Below are 21,768 nucleotides of genomic sequence, written 5' to 3' on the forward strand. Positions count from 1 at the left end.
TGGTACCCTCAGATTCACTAGGGTGGGGAAAAACCCCACCCTGGTGAATTTGAGGTCAGACCAGTTCTCTGCTCCCAAACCCTGTTTTCTGTTGTTTAAGACGTTTATCAAGACAATATGTGCACAGTTGAACATAGATCCTCATCAGTAATTCTAATTTTGCCCTTTGCCTTGTGATCTTTGCTTTGCCTTTTGCCCTTGTGATCTTTAATGGCCTCAGAAGCATGTGATCTTTGTGACCTACTTCCTGTTCATACACCCCCTCCCCTTTTGAAGTCCTTAATAAAAACTTGCTGGTTTTGTGGCTCAGGTGGGCATCATGGATCTACCGATATGTGATGTCACCCCCAGCGGCCCAGCTGTAAAATTCCTCTCTTTGTACTCTTTCTCTTTATTTCTCAGACCAGCCGACACTTAGGGAAAATAGAAAGAACCTATGTTGAAATATTGGGTGCTGGTTCCCCTGATACATGGTGGTGCACACCTGTAGTCCCAGCTACTCAGGAGGCTGAGGTGGGAGGATCACTTGAACCTGGGAGGTTTAGACTGCAGTAAGCCAAGACTGGGTCACAGCCCTCCAGCCTGGGCAACAGAGCAAGACCCTGTCTCAAAAATAGAAAATAAAAACAAAACAAAAAAATAGTATAAAAGTGGATGTCTTACCCCCTCTAACTATAAGAATCCACTCATTCACTCTCCCCCCTTCTCAATTAAATTTGTGATGAATACAAATAAAAGTCAGTAACAAAAATTTAAATGTTTAACCTTTATGGATAAATTGTATTACTTTGTGCTTAAAACAGCTTTAAATAGAAAACATTCCAAACTTTTATAGAAAATTCCAATTTTAAAAATAAGGACTCAAAACTTTTTCCTTGCCTTGAGTGTCTATAAATGACACAGTTTTTAAGTTGCCACACAACATTATTATATAAAATCAAGCATCAGAGGTTTTGCTTTAATAGTTTTTGTTTGTTTGTTTTTTCTTCTCAGATGGAGTTTCACTCTTTTGCCCAGGCTGGAGTGAAGTGTCACTATTCTGGCTTACTGCAACCTCCAGTCCCAAGGTTCAAATGATTCTCCTGCCTCAGCCTCCTGAAAAGCTGGGTTTATAGGTGCCTGCCACTATGCCCAGCTAATTTTTGTATCTTTAGTAGAGACAGGGTTTCACCATGTTGGCCAGGCTGGTCTCGAACTACTGACCTCAAGTGATCCACCTGGTTCGGCCTCCCAGGGTGCTAGGATTACAGGCATGAGCCACTGCGCCTGGCCTGCTTTAATAGTTTCGATAAACAGCAGGGAGAAAAGAAAGAACTAATATTTTGAGTGTTTTCTAGGTACAAGGCACTTTCCTTATAAACATTTTATGGGGTGAATATTATACCCATTCCACAGATGAAAAAACTAAGGTTCTGAGAGATTGGAGTAATTTGCTAATAAGTGATAGGGCTAAGCATTTGTCTAGCTCCAAAGCCTGTTTCCTTTCCGTTACACTTGAGCTCAAAGCTGCTTTTCTCTGGGCAGGGTGCTGATGGGATTCTTGTCAGTCTCTGGAAAGAATGTGCCTAACACTGTCTCACGCACATGGTTAAACTCATCTTCATATAAACAGCTCTGAAATGGAACAAAGCCCTCATGGTCACAACAGGCAATTCTTTCTAAAATGGTCTACTCCAAACTTTAATAGTGACCCACTGGACCTAATATGATATTTAATCTGCATAGCCCAGCTTTCTTATCCAAACAACTTCTCACTACCCAAATCAAGAGCCTCTCCATCCTTGTCATCCTGTCAAATAAAAGGGAGAAAGGAAATAACTAACATTTTGAGTGTTTTCTAGGTACTAGGTGCTTTCCTTATAAACACTTTATGAGGTGAGTATTATATATATTCCATAGATGAAAAAACTAAAGTTCTGAGAAAATGGAATAATTTGCTAATAAGTGATAGAGGTAGGCATTTGTCTAGCTCCAAAATCTTACCACTGTTCTCTTCCCTCTATGACTCTCTTTTATCTCCTCTCTTTTGTCTGCCAAATCCCAACCTGCCCAGGGTGTTACCCCCAGCTGAAGTTCCTCTTCCTACACCCTGGTCATCAGTCATCTTCCTCCCAACTTTGCTAAGCTCTTGCCATGGTTCTGCTCTACACCACATCCCTCAACCCTAATTCCACAGGGTCTGGTATTGCTCTCAATTCTAATTCTGTTGCTTTTGACTTCTTCAGCAGAGTTGAAATTCTTCAAGGCCAGGCCCTGTGTCTTGCATATCTTTTATTTTCCCCAGGGGCTAGTTTACGACTGGAGGCATGGTAGCTGGTCAAAACTTATTCATCATTGAATTAGTAAAAGAGTCAGGGGGTTGTGTTATCCACATCTACCAAGTCAGAAGGCCCACTCTTACCCACAGACATGCATTACTCAGATGCACAGACATCTGTGTTGGTCTGAAATTAGGCCATAGTCATTCTCACCTTCTGTTCACACCAGCACAGACCTTGATGTGTTTGGCCTCTATTTTGCACTGTCCCAGTTGATGGTCCGACAGGATTTGCCCTCGACAGAATTGAGAAGTAGGTCAATCTGGTCTACTGTGCTTTCTTTTTTTTGCTTTTTTTGCTTTTTTCTTCAAGACAGAGTCTTGCTCTGTCACCCAGGCTGAAATGCAGCGGTGTGATCTTGGCTCACTGCAACCTCCGCCTCCCGGGTTCAAGCGATTCTCCTGCCTCAGCCTCCTGAGTAGCTGGGATTATAGGCAAGGGCCACCAAACCCAGCTAATTTTTGTGTTCTTAGTAGAGACAGGGTTTCACCATGTTGTCCAGGCTGGTCTCAAACTCTTAACTTTGTGATCTGCCAGCCTCTGCCTCCCAAAGTGCTGGGATTACAGGCATGAGCCACTGCGCCTGGCCTACTACTGAGCTTTCTAACTCCCTTTTTGTAATCAGGCTCCTTTATCCAACTAAGAGTTCATCCCGGACATCTTGTCCGTCTCCATTCTCTGTCTACTTACCCATCCCACATCTTTTAAAATTTTTGTATTTATTTTTTATAAGGATAGGGTCTCTATCACCTAGGCTGGAGTCCAGTGGGTCATAGCTCACTGCAGCCTGGAATTCCTGGGCTCAAGCAATCCTATTGCCTCTGCCTCCTGAGTAACTAGCACTACAGGCACATGCCACTATACCAGCTAATTTTTAAAAACATTTTTATACAGATCGGATCTCGCTATGTTGCTCAAGCTGATTTTGAACTTCTGTCCTCAAGCCATTTTCCCACCTCAGCCTCCCAAAGTGCTGGGATTACAGACTTGAGCCACCACGCCCAGCCCTTGTTTAGTTTTTAATTTTTTTAATGTTATTTTTTAGAGATGGGGGCATCACTATATTGCCCAAGCTGGTCATTAAGTCACAGGCTCAAGTGATCCTGCCTGTCAGCTTCCCAAAGTGCTGGGATTACAGGTGCATGCCACCATGCCCAGCTTCCACCTCACATCTCTCGGCTAGTTAGCTTATTGGAATTTACCTTAAATGAGGCTTCTTGCAGTAAGGACTGTAGCAGACACAGCTTTAAGTAATCTACCCAACACCCATTGCTCCCTTCCTTTCCCTATCAGAATGTCAGTTTTGCTCAGTTTTGTGCATCATACTCCCCCTGGAGATTTGCTTAAGGTGTACATAGCCCTTTGTGCCATCCAAAGTCCTCCTGTTTAGGCTGATGATAATGCTTGAATTAGGTGTGGGCAGGTGACAAATTCTGATCTTTGAGATGTTAGAGGAGGTCTGTTGGGGGCTTTTGAGAAAGGTTTCCTTGGTTTTAAGATACACCCAGGAGAAGATGGTCCTTCCTCCTTGGAACACTGTACTGTACAAATACAATGCCTGGAATGGCTGCAGCCACCTTGTGACCATGAGGAAAACTACCCCCTGAAGGTGGCAGAGCAGACCATGGTGTCACTAAGGTCCTGTGTTGACCAATGGTGAATTCTTACTTCTTTCTATTTTCTTTTCTTTTCCTTCTTTTTTTTTTTTGAGGTGAAGTTTCAATCTAGGCTGGAGTGCAATGGCATGATTTCTGCTCACTGCAACCTCTGCCTCCCTGGTTCAAGCAATTCTCCTGCCTCAGCCTCCCAAGTAGCTGGGATTACAGGCGTGCGCCACCACGTCTGGCTAATTTTTGTACTTTTAGTAGAGATGGGGTTTCATCATGTTGTCCAGGCTGGTCTCGAACTCCTGACCTCGTGATCTGCCCGTCTCAGCCTCCCAAAGTGCTGGGGGATTACAGGTGTGAGCCACTGTGCCCAGCTCACAATCTTTCTTAAGCATATAGTAACATAATGGGAATATGTATATTCTGCTCTTTACAAAGCATTGTAATGTGACCATTTCCTCCTAGCATTAACAGTTCTCTGAAAATCCGTTATTTATTTATTTAGAGATGAAGTTTTACTCTTGTTGCCCAGGCTGGAGTGCAATGGCACAATCTTGGCTCACTGCAACCTCCCTGTCCCGGGTTCACGTGATTCTCCTATCTCAGCTTTCTGAGTAGCTGAGATTACAGGCACATGCCACCACACCTGGCTAATTTTTGTATTTTTAGTAGAGACAGGGATTCATCATATTGGTCAGGCTGGTCTCGAACTCCTGACCTCAGCTGATCCACCCCCATCGGCCTCCCGAAGTGCTGGGATTATAGGCATGAGCCACCGTGCCCAGCAAAATCCATCTCTTAATGGCTGCATTTATATTGTATATACTATAATTTATTCAACCTTTCTCCTTTTATAAAACCTTTATGTAGGTTTTCATTTCTATTATTAAAAATAACTCTACTCAGCTAGCCTTCACTAAAGGCATTTCTGCTTATTGTCATGATACATACCCAGGGAGGCATGTCGAAAACCAGAGGAAACTAGACGATGAGTAAAGTTCTGCCACCCAATTTGTTAGCATCATTGCAAACCCTAAGATGGAAAGCATCTTTTGGAACCCTGCAATTCTATCATCCAAGAAAAAATATTCTTTTATTGCTCTTCTACAGTGGCTCATGCCTGTAATCCAAGCACTTTGGGAGGCCCAGGAGGGCGAGTTGCCTGAGCTCAGGAGTTTGAGACCAGCCTGGGCAGCACAGTGAAACCTCGTCTCTACTAAAAATACAAAAAATTAGCTGGGTGTGGTGACGCGCACCTGTAGTCCCAGCTGCTCAGGAGGCTGAGGCAGGAGAGTTGCTTGAACCCGGGAGGTGGAGGTTGCAGTGAGCCAAGATCGCACCACTGCACTCTAGCCTGTGTGACAGAGCGAGACTCTGTTTAAAAAAAAAATACAAAAACAAACTAAAAAATCGCTACATTTCCAGCCTGGACAACATGAGAAAACCCTACCTCTACTAAAAAAAAAAAAAAAAAAAAAATACCAAAAATTAGCCAGCTTGGTGACACGCTCCTATAGTTCCAGCTACTCAGGAAACGAGGCTTCCTGCAGTGGGGATCTCATTTGCTAACATTTTTCTATTGTTCTTTGGTTCACTGCTAACGGTCGTGTAAATCCTTGCTTGCTTGCTGAAGCACTCTCTTCTTTTGGGTGGGGCATCCGAATGTTGCCACCTGGCGGGGTGCCCTGGCCCAGGGAAGGCTGGTCCTGGCTTGGCTTTTTGTGAAGATTCCACTACACTTCCTTCTTTTCCCCGGGGAGGAGGAGTCCCACACTGACATGGAGGAACTCTACAAAATGGCCCAATGATCCTCCAAGTAGCCAGTAACCTTCTTGGTCTCTTTTTACTGTTTGCTTTTTGGTATATTCTTTTCATTTATTTTTACTTTTTAAGAGATGGGGTCTCGTGCTGTCGCACAGACTGTAGTGTACAGTGGCATAATCATAGCTCACCGAAGCCTTGAATTCCTGGGCACAAAGGATCCTCCCACCTCAGCCTCCTGAATAGCTAGAAGTATAGGTGCAAACCACCATGCCTGGCTAATTTTTGCCTGCCTTCCTTCCTTCCTTCCTTCCTTCTTCCCTCCCTTCCTCTCTCCCTTTCCTTTCCTTTCCTTTCCTTTCCTTTCCTTTCCTTTCCTTTCCTTTCCTTTCCTTTCCTTTCTTTTCCTTTCTTTCCTTTCCTTTCCTTTCATTCTTCTTTTCTTTTCTTTTTTCTTTTTTAAATAGGGTCTCACTATGTTGGCCAGGAGGATCTCGACTCTTGGCTTCAAGCCATCCTCCCACCTCCGCCTCTCAAAGTGTTGGGGTTGCAGGCATGAGCCACTGCACCTGGCCTTGGATGTTCTAGTAATTTTGTTTTTATTATCCATCATAGTGATTTAATAAAATGTTAGATTTCCTTCACTCTAGTGATGGAATGGACGATGCTCCATTGGGGTCAGTTGCCCTCAGCACTGCTCCATCAGATGCTTTGGAGTTTAGAACATGCAGGGATGAGCCCTGAATACATGGCAGGATTTCTGGGAGCCTCATATGTGACCCAGTGGACGAGGCACAGGGGTAGAAATGCCAGCCTTAAGGAGCCTTCAGTCCCTGGCCAGACATCTAGCTGTTGCCTGAGTGTTTGGTTTTCATTTGCATATTTAGCATTATTGTGTAACTCTCAGCTTCCAACCTTTGTTTAAGGAGAGTCTGGGCTAATGGTTGGAAAGTACCCTATCACTAATCTGGCCCTTGGGAATAGAAGCATCTGTTATGAATGGGCCCAGAGGAGGCGTCTCCTAAGTGAAGCTGCCTTCGACATTCTGCTGAGGGTTCCAAGTATTCACACAAGAGCAGTATCTTTGAATGTACTGGGAACTCTGAATTCTGTCTAGTTGACATATCTGTCCTTAGATTTTACTGCCAAGTTGCTAAACCCATAGTGGGTAGAACGTAGGAGATACGTACACACAGACTTAGTTCTAAATTATTTGCCAATTGGCACTTGTTTCATGTAATCTTTAGTTGAATCAAAACCCAGAAGCCAAAAAAGCTGAGTTCAATCATTAGGGAAAATGGACAAAAAGACTCCCGTGCTATGGAAATTGTCTCATAGCTTTACATGGGAGCAAGAGTGGAATGCAAATTTCATTTTGTTTATGGCAAAAACGGATCTCCCGCCCCCATGGCTGAAATGCAGAAAGTAATATTTTTATTAACATTTGACTTTTGGGACCCTGTTTGGCAATTCTATAGTAATGTCACAAACTATATATAATATACCAGATTACAGTGTACATCTCAAGTGTGGCTGGAGCCTCATTCTTTCAGTGAGGGTTCCTTAGTGGGCTTCTCACAGCTTAGAGGTAATATGGCAGCTTAGAGTTGCAGGAACCTCAGTGGGCTGAACATCAGATGATGAGCCACATGGGGGCAGAAGCTGTGTGTGCCTCCTGTTGGCAGCCGCGATGCCAAGTCCAGAGGCTAGCACGTCGTTGGTGTTCACTGAGCATTTCTGAATAAATGAATCCTCAGAGAGTATCTGAGGATCCACAAACCTCTCAAATATGAAACTAAAGTTTCTGATGCATTTTCTTCTAACGAGATTGGGAGCCTATGATTTTGCGGTTTGTCTCATATTCAGAAATCTAAGGCATGTGGCCACCAGCTTCCAAGTGAGGCCACAGGGCAAGTGACAATAAAGGATATCATCCTATTTTCACAGGAGGAATATTGCCTGGTAGAACAACTATCACAGCTTCACTGAAGGCAGCACCTTCTCCCCTCCACCCCGCAAAGACCTGCCACTATGGGTCCCCAGCATGGGGCTTGGAGGGGCCTGAGGGGCCTGAAAGTACTTGCTAAGGGGCCATGACTCCATCTTTGTGTGTGTCTATGTATGTTTTAAATTAAATGATCACGTGTGTGTGTGTGCGCGCACACACGCGTGTGCATGCGTGTGTGGTGGTGATGGTGAGGGCTCAGGAATTTTGAAGTTGTACAAGGGACCTTGGAATTTTACAGGATGTCTGCTCCCCCTTCCCCCACTGTCCCAGTGATGCAGGTCAAACTAAGCTCAGGCCCCAGCCCTTCAGAGGGCATGATTGGCTTTGAGGCCTTCTATGAAGGTGTAGAATTCTTAGTTCCCCCAGCAAGTAGAATGGGGCTGGAGAAGGAACAAGACGTGGGAAACACTAGGGTAGAAATCCAAGTGATTTCATTGGAAAGAGAAATGTCAGAAGCTCTCAGAAGAGCCACGATCAAACATGCCTTCTGGACGAAAAGGTTCTTAGAACATCCACCTTCAGTCTGGTGCCAGAATTGTGACACAGCGGTAATGTGCTGATCTCAGGGTGGAACGCGTGCCCTGAGTCCTTCCTAGGCAAGTCCTGTGCCTGCTGGGGCTCAGCAGGTGGCCTAAGGGCCAGACTACTCTGCTCAATCATGAGGCTAGTCAGGCTCACTGAGTGGGCAGGGATCTGGGAAGCTTCAAACAGGAAATGAAGAAACCTAAAGTCTGGTTCAGTGTCCCAGGGGGATCTGGGGAAGACAGTAGGGGGAGGGTAATCAAGGCAGACCAACTGGCGAGAAGAGATTAGGGCAGTGACAGCTTCCGTGGAACTCCTGAAAGGCCTTCCAACACCCTGGGGCCCTGGCAAGGTCAAAAAGTGGGAAGCAGTGAGCTATGTCCAGTGCAGGAGGCCAGCAGGTGGAAGTAGAAATGCAATCTCTAAGGACTGATGCAAAGAATGCTTCCAGGTTCTGAGAAATTGGCATCCCAGGCAGGCTCCTGGACAGAAATTCAGACACAATGGGTCAAGACCTGTGTCCAGAACTGCACATAAAGGCAATCACTAGCTTTAATTGGAGGTGTACTATGTATTAGCATTGCATTTGGTCCTTCTAATTATTACTTCCTTCAGTATTCACAAATCTTTTTTTTAATTTTGTTTTTGGCTGTCAATTTATTCAATGCAAAATAATCCTCTCCAGTTTTACTGAGGAGGCTGACCACGTCCACGACCAAATCTGCCCCTGAACTGAAATTCAGTTGCTGACCCAGCCCCCAGCCTCGGCTTTCTTGTCGGCAACCAGGGGGCACAGCACTCTGTCTGTCGGTAACTCTGTTGGCTTGCCCTCTTGTGAGTCTTGCAAGTTGCTCACTCTCCAGGCCTTTAGGCCAAGACCTGCCAGTCTTTGGACAGCTGTGGCATAGGGTGGCAGGAACAATCTCCGGAGGGAGATGAAGGTAATCACAAAGATACTGGATACCCTCATTGGTAAGTTACCAATAGAAATGTCTCCAGGCAAACTGTTCCTTCACATTGCCTTTGGACTTGAGAGACTGCATGGCCTTCATGACACGAAGGTTGGGCACATTTTTGTCTGCCAGCTCTGGGTGCTTAGGCGTGTGGACATCCTTCTTGGTCACCATGACTCCCTCCTTAAAAAGGAATTCATAAATGGCAATCTGGTTCTTCTTAAGCATCAACATCTCGGCAGCTGTAGGGTCTGGGGCCGGGGCTGGAAAGAATATTTACAAATCTTATGCCATGGGCGTTTTGAGGATTTGGGCTGTGCAGGGTGTGCTTTGTTAAACAAGTGCCTGAAGACACTATGCTTGTGAAAAGTCATCACCATTCTCTTAATCTCAAGTACCCAGGGACACGTACACTGCCAAAGGTCGCAGGGACCTCTGCCTAGGAAAGCTAGGTATTGTCCAAGGTTTCTCCCCATGTGATAGTCTGAAATATGGCCTCTGGGAAGGGAAAGACCTGATCGTTCCCCAGCCTGATACCCGTGAAGGGTCTGTGCAGAGGAGGATTATTATAAGAGGAAAGAAGGCCTCTTGGCAGTTGAGATAGAGAAAAACATCTGTCTCCTGACTGTCCCTGGGCAATGGAACATCTCGATGTAAAACTGGATTGTATGTTCTCTTTACTGAGAAAGGAGAAAACTGCCTTAGGGCTGAAGGTGGGACTTGCTAGCGCAATGCTGCTCTTTATGCACTAAAAAGGTGTATGGAGATATTTACATATGCATATCAAGGCACAGCACTTTTCCTTAAACTTCTGTCACAGACATCTGTATTCATATGTCTTACTGCTGACCTTCTCCCTACGATGATCCTATTATCCTGCCACTTCCCTTTTTCTAAGATGGTAAAGATAATGATCAATAAATACTGAGGGAACTCAGAGACCCGTGCTGGCGTGGGTCCTCTGTATGCTGAGCGCTGGTCCCCTGGGCCCACTTTTTCTTTCTCCGTGCTTTGTCTCTGTGTCTCATTTCTTTTCTCAAGTCTCTCATTCCACCTAACGAGAAACGCCCATAGGTGTGGAGGGGCAGGCCACCCCTTCATATCTCTACTAAAAAAAATACAAAAAATTAGCTCGGTGTGGTGGCGTGCACCTCTAGTCCCAGCTCTGGAGGCTGAGGCAGGAGAATTGCTTGAACCCAGGAGGCAGAGGTTGCAGTGAGCCGAGATCACACCACTGCACTCCAGCCTGCAAGACAGAGTGAGACTCCATCTCAAAAAAAAAAAAAAAAAAAAAAAAAAAGAAAGAAAGAAAAGAAAAAGAAAAGAAACTGAGGCTTAAAAAATTAATTGTCAAATAAAGATGTAATATATTAAAGTGCTTTATGTGATGATTTGATATGCGTATACAGTGTGTAGTGATTACTATAGTCAAATTAATCCATGCGTCCATCACCATCCATGCTGTACATGAGATCCCCAGAACTTGTTCCCATGGTAGCTGAACCTTTGCAGCCTTTGATCAACATCTCTCCATTTCCTGCACCCCCTGGTCCCTGGCAACCACCATTCTACTCTGGTGGTAGGTCCAGCCCTGCAGCAGACACTTTCCCATACATAATATCATTTAACCTTCACAATATCTTTATCATCATTTTTTATTTCAGGTGAAGGATTGGAAGCATAGAGAGACTGAGTGACTTGCCTCAACTCACACAGGAAGGAAGCAATAACCCAATTAATGGGACCGGGACACGTGTCAGAGCAAACCAGCAGCAAGACTGCCCTGAAGCTGATGTTCCATGGGAGAGCAAGAGACCTAAGCATTAAGGATGTAATACTTGCTATATGCTTTTAGTCCTCCTTAGCCTAAAACCTGAGTTAGTGACGATCTCGTAAGACGGAGAGAAATTTTGAAGACATACAACTTCAAGGAGTGTGGCTTACGTACTAAGTGCTGGGAGTAGCTTTCACCTGAAATAACCCAAAGATGCATTTGTTCTTCATAATGCATGAGTCACGGATCTAGACCGTACATTGAGTTCATATTATTAAAACAACCACCTTACACTCATGTCTCCGTGCAGAGGCAGCTAAATCAGTAGGTGCTATTGTGGAGTAAGTGAAATGAATTTTAACTTTAGCATATGTGTCATTTCTTTTGAGTTGTCTAAACTTGGGTGCAATTACTCATACTGAGCCAAGAGAAAGAAGCAGGTTATTTCATGCCCTTTTAAAAAAGGCTGTAAAACTCTGATTTTTTTTTTTTTTTTTGAGACAGAGTCTTGTTCTATCATCCAGGCTGGAGTGCACTAATGAGACCATGGCTCACTGCAGCCTTGACTTCCCAGGCTCAACCCATCCTCTTGCTTCAGCCTCCCTAGTAGCTGGGAATATAGGCGCAAGCCATCACCCCTAGCTAATTTTTGTACTTTTTGTAGAGATAGGGTCTAGTCATGTTGCCCAGGCTTGTTTCAAACTCCTGGGCTCAATAATCCTCTTGTCTTAGGCTCCCTAAGTGCTGGAATTATAAGTGTGAGCCACCGCACCTGGCCCAATTCTGATATTTTGTATTTCTTATATGTACAGTTGAATGAATAGTAAAGATTTAACATAGTATTAGAGCATCATAAGGTTAGAAACTATCAAGTAATAATAATCAACAAATGATTAAAACATTTTTTTTTTCTTACAGAGTCTCTCTCTGTTGCCCAGGCTGGAGTACAGTAGCGCAATCTTGGCTCACTGCAAATTCTGCCTCCTGGGTTCAAGAGATTCTCCCGCCTCAGCTTCCCAAGTAGCTGGGATTACAGGCGCCTGCCACCATGCCTGGCTAATTTTTGTATTTTTAGTAGAGATGGGGTTTCACTATGTTGGCCAAGCTTGTCTCAAACTCCTGACCTCAAGTGATCCTCCTGCCTCGGCCTCTGAATGCAGTCAAAGTGAATTGACCAATATTTTATAATATGCAATACAACTGGGTTATGAGAAAGATGATCACATAGTTGGATGTCATGGCCATATGAAATTGCTAAAAAAGTTTATAAACACTTTCAGTTTTTGTGTTTTTCGTTGCAGCAACAAACAGTTCATCCACTGGCACTGATTGAGAGATCATACTTTATTTTAAATAGGCAGGACCACTCTGAAACCATCTCAACAGCTGAAAAACTAACTTTTGTGGCTTTTATTCCTTTTTAAATTCTTTTTGCTTATCAATGTTAGTGAACTTTTCAATACCCAATGAGAGGATTAAATAAACTTCTTCATTCAAGGTAAACCACACTTTTTCCAATTTAGACATAAGGGAGAAATGATTTCTTCTAAGATCAACCTATAGAAGGTACATAAAGAATGAAAAGAGAAAATATAAAATATAACCCATAGCCAAGGGGAAAAATGAGGTCAATGCTATGCTTAAAAGGAAGATTCATCCTGGTGCTACTTAAAGAAAAAAAATTGTAAAAACAAAAAAGTAAGATTCATAAATGGTCAAAACCCACTTTCAGAGAAAACTATGAACTATGACTCTCATAAGATAGCTACAAAGTATCTGACTTGTAGAATTCTCGTAGGTGCAGACTGAAGACTCTCATAAGATAGCTACAAAGTATCTGACTTGTAGAATTCTCATAGGTGCAGACTGAAGACTCTCATAAGATAGCTACAAAGTATCTGACTTGTAGAATTCTCATAGATGCAGACTGAAGACATCTATTTTTGTAGAATTGTTCTTTCTGGCACTATTCTTGATGCTTTGGCAAAAAGCATATTCACACAAAGTTTTTTTAAACTTGGGATGAAGTTAATGGAACATTTTGGCAAATGCAAAAAACAGGGCATGAGACTCAAGAGATCAAATTTTACTTTTCCCTAGATACTTACTAAGGAGCAAAAGCCAAAAAATAAGAAAGAAAAAAAAAAAAAGAATTAGAGACAAACTTAATTTTGTCTTCTTGAAGACACTAACTACATAGAAAAAAAAAGTCAGATTCTAAAAGCTCAATTTCCCAGAAATGTCTGAAAGTAAACTATTCCTTAGTCAAATCGGAAATAATATTTTGTATTTCACTTACGATGCATTAAATCATTTAAAAATGGAACCTACACATAGGTGACATTAATCAGCTCATGTTGGTGATTAGGAAGAAGAGGCAAGACTTTTTTCTTTTTTGAGGCAGAGTCTCACTCCGTCACCCAGGCTGGAGTGCAGTGGAGTGATCATAGCTCACTGTAGCCTTGACCTCTTGGGCTCAAGCAATCAAGATTCTGAGTGTTTTGGTTGTCTATTGTGGTATAATAGACCACCTTCAAAACCAGTGGCTTAACACAGTAAGTATTCATTTGCTCATGACTCAGCAATCTAGGCAGCTGGGCAGTTCTGCTGGTCTTGCCTGGAAGTCTGTCATACAGGTACTATCATCTGAGGGCTTGAATGGGACTGTAACATCCAAGACGGCTTTACTCTGCCACGTCTTGTGTGGTCTCACATACTCCAGGACCACTTTCTACATACCTTTTTTCCTCTAGCAGTAGTTGGACTTCCTCACAGCATGGAATCTGAGTTCCAAAAGTGAGGTTTTGTTTTTTTGTTTTGTTTTTTTTTTTAGACAGAGTTTCGCTCTTGTTGCCCAGGCTGGAGTGCAGTGGCGCAATCTCGGCTCACTGCAACCTCCGCCTCCTGGATTCAAGCGATTCTCCTGCCTCAGCCTCCCGAGTAGCTGAGATTACAGCCTCCTGCCACCATGCCTGGCTAACAAAAGGGAGGTTTCTAAGAGGACTAGAGCTTTTCAAACCTCTGCTTGCATCATGCTAGCTAACATCCCATTTGCCAAAGCAAGTCATATGACCAAGGCCTGCCTCGGTGTGAGAAGGAACAACACAAGCGTATGAACTCTAACGGGCATTGTTCATTGGGGCAAACAATGTTAGCAGTCTATCACACTAATAGGGAAATGTTGAAGGTTATATAAATGCAAGTTCGGTTTTTCTGAATAAGGCAGAATCCGATTACCCAGAAAACTATTTGATGTTTCAGAGTTGTGTAAAACAGCACCAGTCTTTGGGAATGTTCTTAATCGTTTGTGGGGCTATACAAACTCACAGATTAGACCAATCAAGCCAATTGATCAACCTATCCATATTTATTAAGCACCGACTGGGTAATTATCACTATGCAAAGTAGTGTGGAAGATGCATTTTTCTTGCATGCAGGGTACCTACAATGGAGGTGGAGAATATAAATAGTAAAATTAATATTGGAAATACTGTAAGACAGAATACAACAAAGTGCTAAATTAGATCGTATAGAATGTAAAGTAGTAAAGAATTTCAGACTTCTAGTCATGACCTATTCTGATGAGGCCTTCAACACATGGAGACATGGTCTAAGAGATGTAATAAGGCATTAATAATCCAAATCTGAGCATATACACTTGACTACAGCAACCATCTGGCTCTTCTGGTCCTTCTCTCAGGGACAGAAGACAATGGCTTCATGAACACAGAGATCAAGGGAAATCAGCTGCTTAAACAAAGGTGGTTAGACTTTCTCAAGCCTGATCCTTGTTCTTGGAGAAGACAGGGCTCTTGTAACTCAATTTTTCAGTATCTCCCTGGTCTTCCTTGTCTTTTGTAACCAACAATGTGGCCATGGGCAACAATCAACTGCACTGGGAGAGGATGACAGCTGAAGAGTTGTGCAGAATGGGAGGAGAAGTAATGGCATTTGGAGCAGCAAATCCTCCCAGATGTGAGGTACTGAAGACCAGGGAAGAAAGAACACCGCCTCTTTTCTAGGCTACGCCGCTTCTTTCATACCATAAATATTTAAGTAGCTACTTGTGTGCTAGACATTCTGCTAGATCACAGGGCTACAAAATAAATGAAACATGGTGCCTGCCCCAAAGAGTTCATGGTCTAGTAAGTAGACAGATAAAAGCACTACCAGGGAGGCCTGAATAATATGTTATGTGAGCACAATGGCAGGAGTGGCCAACTCTGAGAATGAGGGGAGAGTCTGGGGCAGGGCCAGGGAGAGCCTACTGTATTAGTCAGGGTTCTCCAGAGAAACAGAAGTGTGTGTATGTGTGTGCACATGTATGTGTGTGTGTATATATATATATACTCTTCTGTATAAAAATAATAAACCTATCTATCTAAATCCACATATATGGATTTATTACAGGAATTGGCTCATGCATTATGGAGATCAGAAAGTTCCTCAATATGCTACCTGCAAGCTGGAGAACCAGGGAAGCTAATGTGTGATTCAGTCCAAGTCCAAATTTCTGAGAACCAGGGGAGCCAACTGTGTAACTCTCTTCAAGACCAAAAGCCTGAGAATAGGGTGAGGGTGAGGAGTCACTGGTGTAAATCCTGGAGTCTGAAGGTTGCAGAACCAGGAGCTCTGATGTCGGAAGGTAGAAGAGCATGGATGACCCAGCTCAAGAAGAGACAGCATGGTCACCTTTCTTTTGCATTTCTGTTCTATCTGGGCCCTCAATGCATTGGATGGTGCCTGCTCACATGCGTGAGGGCAGATCTTTACTCAGTCTACTGTTTTAAACATGAACCTCTTCCAGAACCATCCTCACAGACACACCCAGAAATAAGGCTTTACCAGCTGTCTGGGCATCCCTTAGCCCAGTCAAGCTGACATGTAAAATTCACCATCATATCTGCCAAATGAGGCAATGCCTGAAGTGAATTTGGGAGAATGGTTTGGGGTGATACGAGTAGCCAAAATGGAGAAGGGCAACCCTAGCAGAGGCATGGCCATGTGCAAAGTCATGATGGCACATTGTGGGATGGGGAATAGTTTGGTAAAACTGGAAAATAGGGTACAATGCAGGCAGATGAAGGATATAGGGCAGAAGAAGGCTAAAGTCAACATATGAACCCTTCAACTAAAACGACTTTATTCTAAGTGGAAGAAACATTAAATGGTGTTAGCCACAGGAGAGAGATGATCAAATTTACATTATAGAAAAGCACTGTTCCATAGAACTTTCAGCAATGATAAAATGTTCTGTAATCTTTTCTATTGAACATGATAACCAATAAACACATGAGGCTGCTGAGCACTTGAGATGTAGCCAGTGTGACAGAGGAACGGAATTTTTAAATTTTTAAATTTAAATTTAGATATCCAGATGTGGCTCTTGGCTGTCATATTGGACAGGTTGACTCTAGAAAAATCCCTCTGGCAGCCATATGGAAAATGGATTGGATGAGGACAAGACCAGAAGAAGATAGAAGACTTGGTAACAATTCAGGTGAGAATTAGTATCAAATTAAAGCTGAAGCCATGAGAATGGAGTTGAGAAGACTAACTTGAGAACTACTTAGGAAATGAAAGGGACAGAATTTGATATCTCATTTGACACGAGGAGGCAGCCCTGATCATGAGAAGAAGAGTGGTATCAGGGGTAGGGACAAAGAAGTATACTGAGGAGGATGAGGAGGCCAAATCTACAGGTTGCAAAAGCCAAGCAGTCGAACTTGGATTGACATGGTAGGTGGGAGGAGGAGGTGGCAACACATACATCTTTGTCTGGCATATCACGCTGCTCTTTCTTTAATGCGCAGGACGGATTGTAAGGAAGAGACAATGGAGGCAGAGAAAGCAGTAGGGAAGCTATAGAGATAATTCTGGCGTGGTTGAGTGTGGTCTGGACTAAGGTAGTGGTAGCAGGAGGGTAGATACCTGGGTGAATTCAGGCTAATGGTAAACAATGTCATTTGAGCATAAAGGATTATGGAAAGAGAACAGTCAATGAGAAATCCATGTTTCTAATCTGATAGGTGAAAGGAAAAGGAAAAGTGAATTAATGATTGTTAAGAGCCTGCGAATTAGGCACTGTGCTGGATACTTTCACAAAAGTGTCGTCTTTGGGATACTGGACAAATTGGTGGTGTCACTGATGGAAATGGATAGGCCCAAAAGGGAGCATGGTTAGGAAGTTCCACTGAATATATTTTTTGCATTTTATTTATTTATTTTTTCATTGAAAGATACTCAGATATTTTCTGTATTTTAAATTAAATCAAATTTTTTTAGAGACAGGGTTTTATTATGTTGCCTAGGTTGGTCTCGAACTCCTGGACTCAAGCGATCCCTTCAGCCTACTCCCTGCTTCCCAGAGTGCTAGGATTACAAGCATGAGCCAGTGTGTCCAGTCCTGGTCTCTCTCTCACTCTTTTTCTTTTTTTTTTAAAAAGGAGTTTTGTTCTTGCCACCCAGGCTGGAGTGCAACTTCTGTCTCCCGGATTCAAGCTAGTCTCCTGCCTCAGCCTCCCTAATAGCTGGTATTACAGGTGCATGGCACCTTGCCCAGTTAATTTTTACATTTTTAGTAGAGACGGGGTTTCACCATGTTGGTCAGGCTGGTCTTGAACTCCTGATCTCAGGTGGTCTGCCACCTCAGCCTCCCAGAGTGCTGGAATTACAGGTGTGAGCCACTGCAGCTGTCCAGCCCTGATGACTTTTCATTGACTCAAAACTTAGTCATATGACTAAGTTACTTAGATGCAGTAACTACTTAGATGCAGGTAGTACTGGGAAATGTAGTCTTAGAGCAGGCAGCCATCTCTCAGGAACTCTGTACTGCACCAATCCTTGCTGGGTATACCTTTGATTCTGTCCCATTCCCATTTACTCCACCTCTTCAGGGCCACACATGTAGCATATTCATATTTTCCAGTTGTTTTACATGCTGGGAGCAACCATGCCCTGGCTATCTAAACAGCTACCCTCAAAGTCTTCTGAAATTTACTTCTAGAAAAAACACATTGAATGAGATAAAGAAATAAATAACAAGTCCCATAGACTAATTAGGTCATCAATAAATCAAGAGTAAAAATGTAGAGAAATGGGGAAGTTGGATCTACATTGCCTTTTTTTTTTTTTTTTTTTTTTTTTTTTTGAGACGGAGTCTCGCTGTCGCCCAGGCTGGAGTGCAGTGGCCAGATCTCAGCTCACTGCAAGCTCTGCCTCCCGGGTTTATGCCATTCTCCTGCCTCAGCCTCCCGAGTAGCTGGGACTACAGGCGCCCGCCACCTCGCCTGGCTAGTTTTTTGTATTTTCTAGTAGAGACGGGGTTTCACCATGTTAGCCAGGATGGTCTCGATCTCCTGACCTCGTGATCCGCCCGTCTCGGCCTCCCAAAGTGCTAGGATTACAGGCTTGAGCCACCACGCCTGGCCTACATGGCCTTATTAAGAAGTGTGTGTTGAAGGAGGCACCTCTATTTGTTCTTTGAACTGCTCAGTATGATGTGGGCTGTTACAAAGCATGAAATGGTAAGAGATTTCAGTTGTATGGTCTACAAAATTGCCTATTAGCCCAATATTCCAAGACTCAAGTGAAATTAATTCAATCTGAATTCTGACAGATATTTACCAACCTGCTGCGTTGTATAAGGTGCTTCTATGGAAATCTTAAAGGAGAAAAAGAAAAAGAAAAAATCCCGGGTCAGCCCTTGTCCTCAAAGAGTCTAGAGCTTTTATTGTTAAATAGACCTTTATTGAGCCTGTTTTTGTCGAATTCTTACAAAATGCATGTCTCTGAAGCGATGTATTTTGGACATAGAAACAATGTGCAGTGTAGGCCAGGGTGTGGTGACTGATACCTGCAATCCCAGCACTTTGGGAGGCCAAGGAAGGAGAATTGCTTGAAGCCAGGAGTTCAAGACAAGCCCTGGCAACATAGCAAGACCCTGTCTCTAAAATAAATAAATAAAATAAAATAAAATAAAATATTAGCTGGGCATGGCGGTGCATACCTTTAGTCCCAGTTACTTGGGAGGATTGCTTGAGCCCAGGAGTTTGAGGCTGCAGTGAGCCATGATCACACTCCTGTACTCTATCTAGCCTGGACAACACAGCAAGACTCTGTCAGAGAGAAAGAAGGAAAGAGAGAAAGAGAGAAAGAGAGAAAGAGAGAAAGAGAGAAAGAAAGAAAGAAAAGAAAGAAAGAAAGAAAGAAAGAAAGAAAGAAAGAAAGAAAGAAAGAAAGGGAAAGAGAGGGAGGGAGGGAGAGAGAGAGAGAAAGAAGGAAATAAAGGAGAATGTGAGAGAAAGAAAGAAGGAGCAAAAGAAGGAAAGAAGAGAGAGAGAAAGAAAGAAAGAAAAAGAAAGAAAGAAAGAAAGAGAAAGAAAGAAAAAGAAAGACAGGCAATGCAGTGTGGTTGAGCACTAGGTGTTGACATATTTTTACCCTGCTAACAGTGCTACCTCCTGTGGACTCGAATTCTTAAACTTAGGGCAACTAAAGAGGGGAAAATGTGAAAATAATGCAAAAAGATATTTTACAGACTGATTTCTAATTTTCTTTTTTTTTTTTTTTTTTTTTTTTTTTTGAGACGGAATCTCGCTCTGTCACCCAGGCTGGAGTGCTGTGGCCGGATCTCAGCTCACTGCAAGCTCCGCCTCCCGGGTTCACGCCATTCTCCTGTCTCAGCCTCCCGAGTAGCTGGGACTACAGGCGCCGCCACGTCGCCCGGCTAGTTTTTTTTGTAGTTTTTAGTAGAGACGGGGTTTCACCGTGTTAGCCAGGATGGTCTCGATCTCCTGACCTCGTGATCCGCCCGACTCGGCCTCCCAAAGTGCTGGGATTACAGGCTTGAGCCACCGCGCCCGGCCTAATGATTTCTAATTTTCAGTCAAAAATCTCTGCCAGATTTTGAGTCAGAGTTCATGTCGAGAGAGTGAGGTCTCTATGCCTTAAATCTCCACTAAGGCTGAAGCAAGATGATTGAATTATGCACTACTTTATTTTTGCTCATTTGCAAAATGAGAATAATGGCTTTCAACCACTTACCATGCAGGGTAGCTCTGGGCTGACAGAAAAAAAAAGGCATTGTAAAGACAAGGTACTATTACTTAGGTGTAGGCTTTCCTTTATCCTAGAACTACTGCTAGTAGTAACAGACACCTGGGGTGGGAAAAAAAAATCCTCCTTAATAACAAATGTATAAAATAACTTGCTCTGCCCAGCTGTGTCTTTCACAGAAAGGCCAAATGGGACTGTGTGAAACAAGAGCTGATGAGAAAATTCATGCAACTAGAATGTGAATTTTCGAAGCTTTTTAATTTAACAGCTATAAAATAAAAATAGAAATGGTGTCTTGCTATGTTGGCCAGGTTGGTGTTGAATTCCTGGCCTCAAGCAGTCCTTCCATTTTGGCCTCCCACAGTGCTAGGATTACAGGTGTGAACCACCTCACCCAGCCTGGAATGTGAATTCTTCATAGGGAGTTTGGCAGAGTTAACTATCAGGGAGTGCCCTAACAGGAAGTACCATTGTCAAGGTTCTGATGAAAGCTGGAATCTGCTTGCAGTGAGCAAAAACACTTGGTATAATCAGGCTGAGAATTCTACTCTGGTTTGGTTAACACTGGGGTTTCTGAGCTCAGAAGATAAACCAGACAGAGGCCATGGGCCAAGTGAGTATCCCTACTTTACAAGAAGTCCTTAGATCAGGGGACCTGGAACAGGGAGGTCCACACTTTAAAGAGAGGTGGAGATGTGCTCTAATCCCAGGCAGGCACATAGCTGGGTTCTGGACACCATCTCATGGTAATGAGGGCTGAGCAAGTGAACAAGTCCTTAACCTTGACTGTCTTGTCTAGAAACAAAAGTGGGTGATCTTAGATTTGTGTTTCCTGATGCCCAGGGGTCTAGGGGTAATTCTCAGTTTTCAAAATGATTAATAGAAACCTTGCCTTTATTTAGAATCTGACAACATAGGCTAAAGCAACCACACTATCTTCACTCTGAACTGAATGATTTCAGCTCTGTGTAGTCATGCTAATTGTTTCATGTTAACCAAAAGCCTACATTTCCACAATTACATAGATATTTAATAACATAGAAAAATGCTTGTTAAGAAATACCCTTGGTGAAACTTTCTTTTTTTTTTTTTTGGAGACGGACTCTCACTCTGTCACCCAGGCTGGAGTACAGTGGTGCGATCTAGGTTCACTGCAACCTATGCCTCCTGGGTTCAGAATTGTTGAGGCAGCAGTTCTCCTGCCTCAGCCTCCCGAGTTTCTGGGACAACAGGCGCACGCCACCACACCCAGCTAATTTTTTGTATTTTTAGTAGATATAGGGTTTCACTGTGTTGCCCAGGCTGATCTCAAACTCCTGAGCTCAGGCAACCCGCCCTCCTCGGTCTCCCAAAGTGCTTGGATTACAGGCATGAGCCACTGTAGAAGAGTAACCAAAAAAAAAAAAAAAAATTTTTTTTTTCTTGGATGGTAGAATTGCAGGGTTCCAAAAGATGCTTTCCATCCTAGGGTTTGCAATGATGCTAACAAATTGGGCGGCAGAACTTTACTCATTGTCTAGTTTCCTCTGGTTTTCTACGTACCTTGCTGGGTGTGTGTCATGACAATAAGTAGAAATGCCTTTAGTCTTTTGGTTTTGTTTGTATTCTTTTGGTTGCTGTTGGTGATCCACACACTGCTATTGGCTCAGAACGATGTTATTGTTTTCTCTGTTAAATGATGATGACACAGGTTAATTTCTGCAACCTGACTGATTATTAAGTGAAACCAAGCCAGTAACAAGTCATAGTTTAACCATGCAATTTAAAA

The 21,768-nt window shown here is 43.2% G+C and overlaps 1 pseudogene; it reads right to left on the reverse strand.

Annotated features, from left to right (window-relative positions):
* Window positions 1-8,903: 8,903 nt before the first annotated feature.
* On the reverse strand, window positions 8,904-9,403 carry LOC104678040 (annotated as a pseudogene).
* Between the last annotated feature and the right edge of the window lie 12,365 nt (window positions 9,404-21,768).

This window comes from Rhinopithecus roxellana, chromosome 21 (assembly GCF_007565055.1).
Source record: "Rhinopithecus roxellana isolate Shanxi Qingling chromosome 21, ASM756505v1, whole genome shotgun sequence".
NCBI classification, from domain to species: domain Eukaryota; kingdom Metazoa; phylum Chordata; class Mammalia; order Primates; family Cercopithecidae; genus Rhinopithecus; species Rhinopithecus roxellana.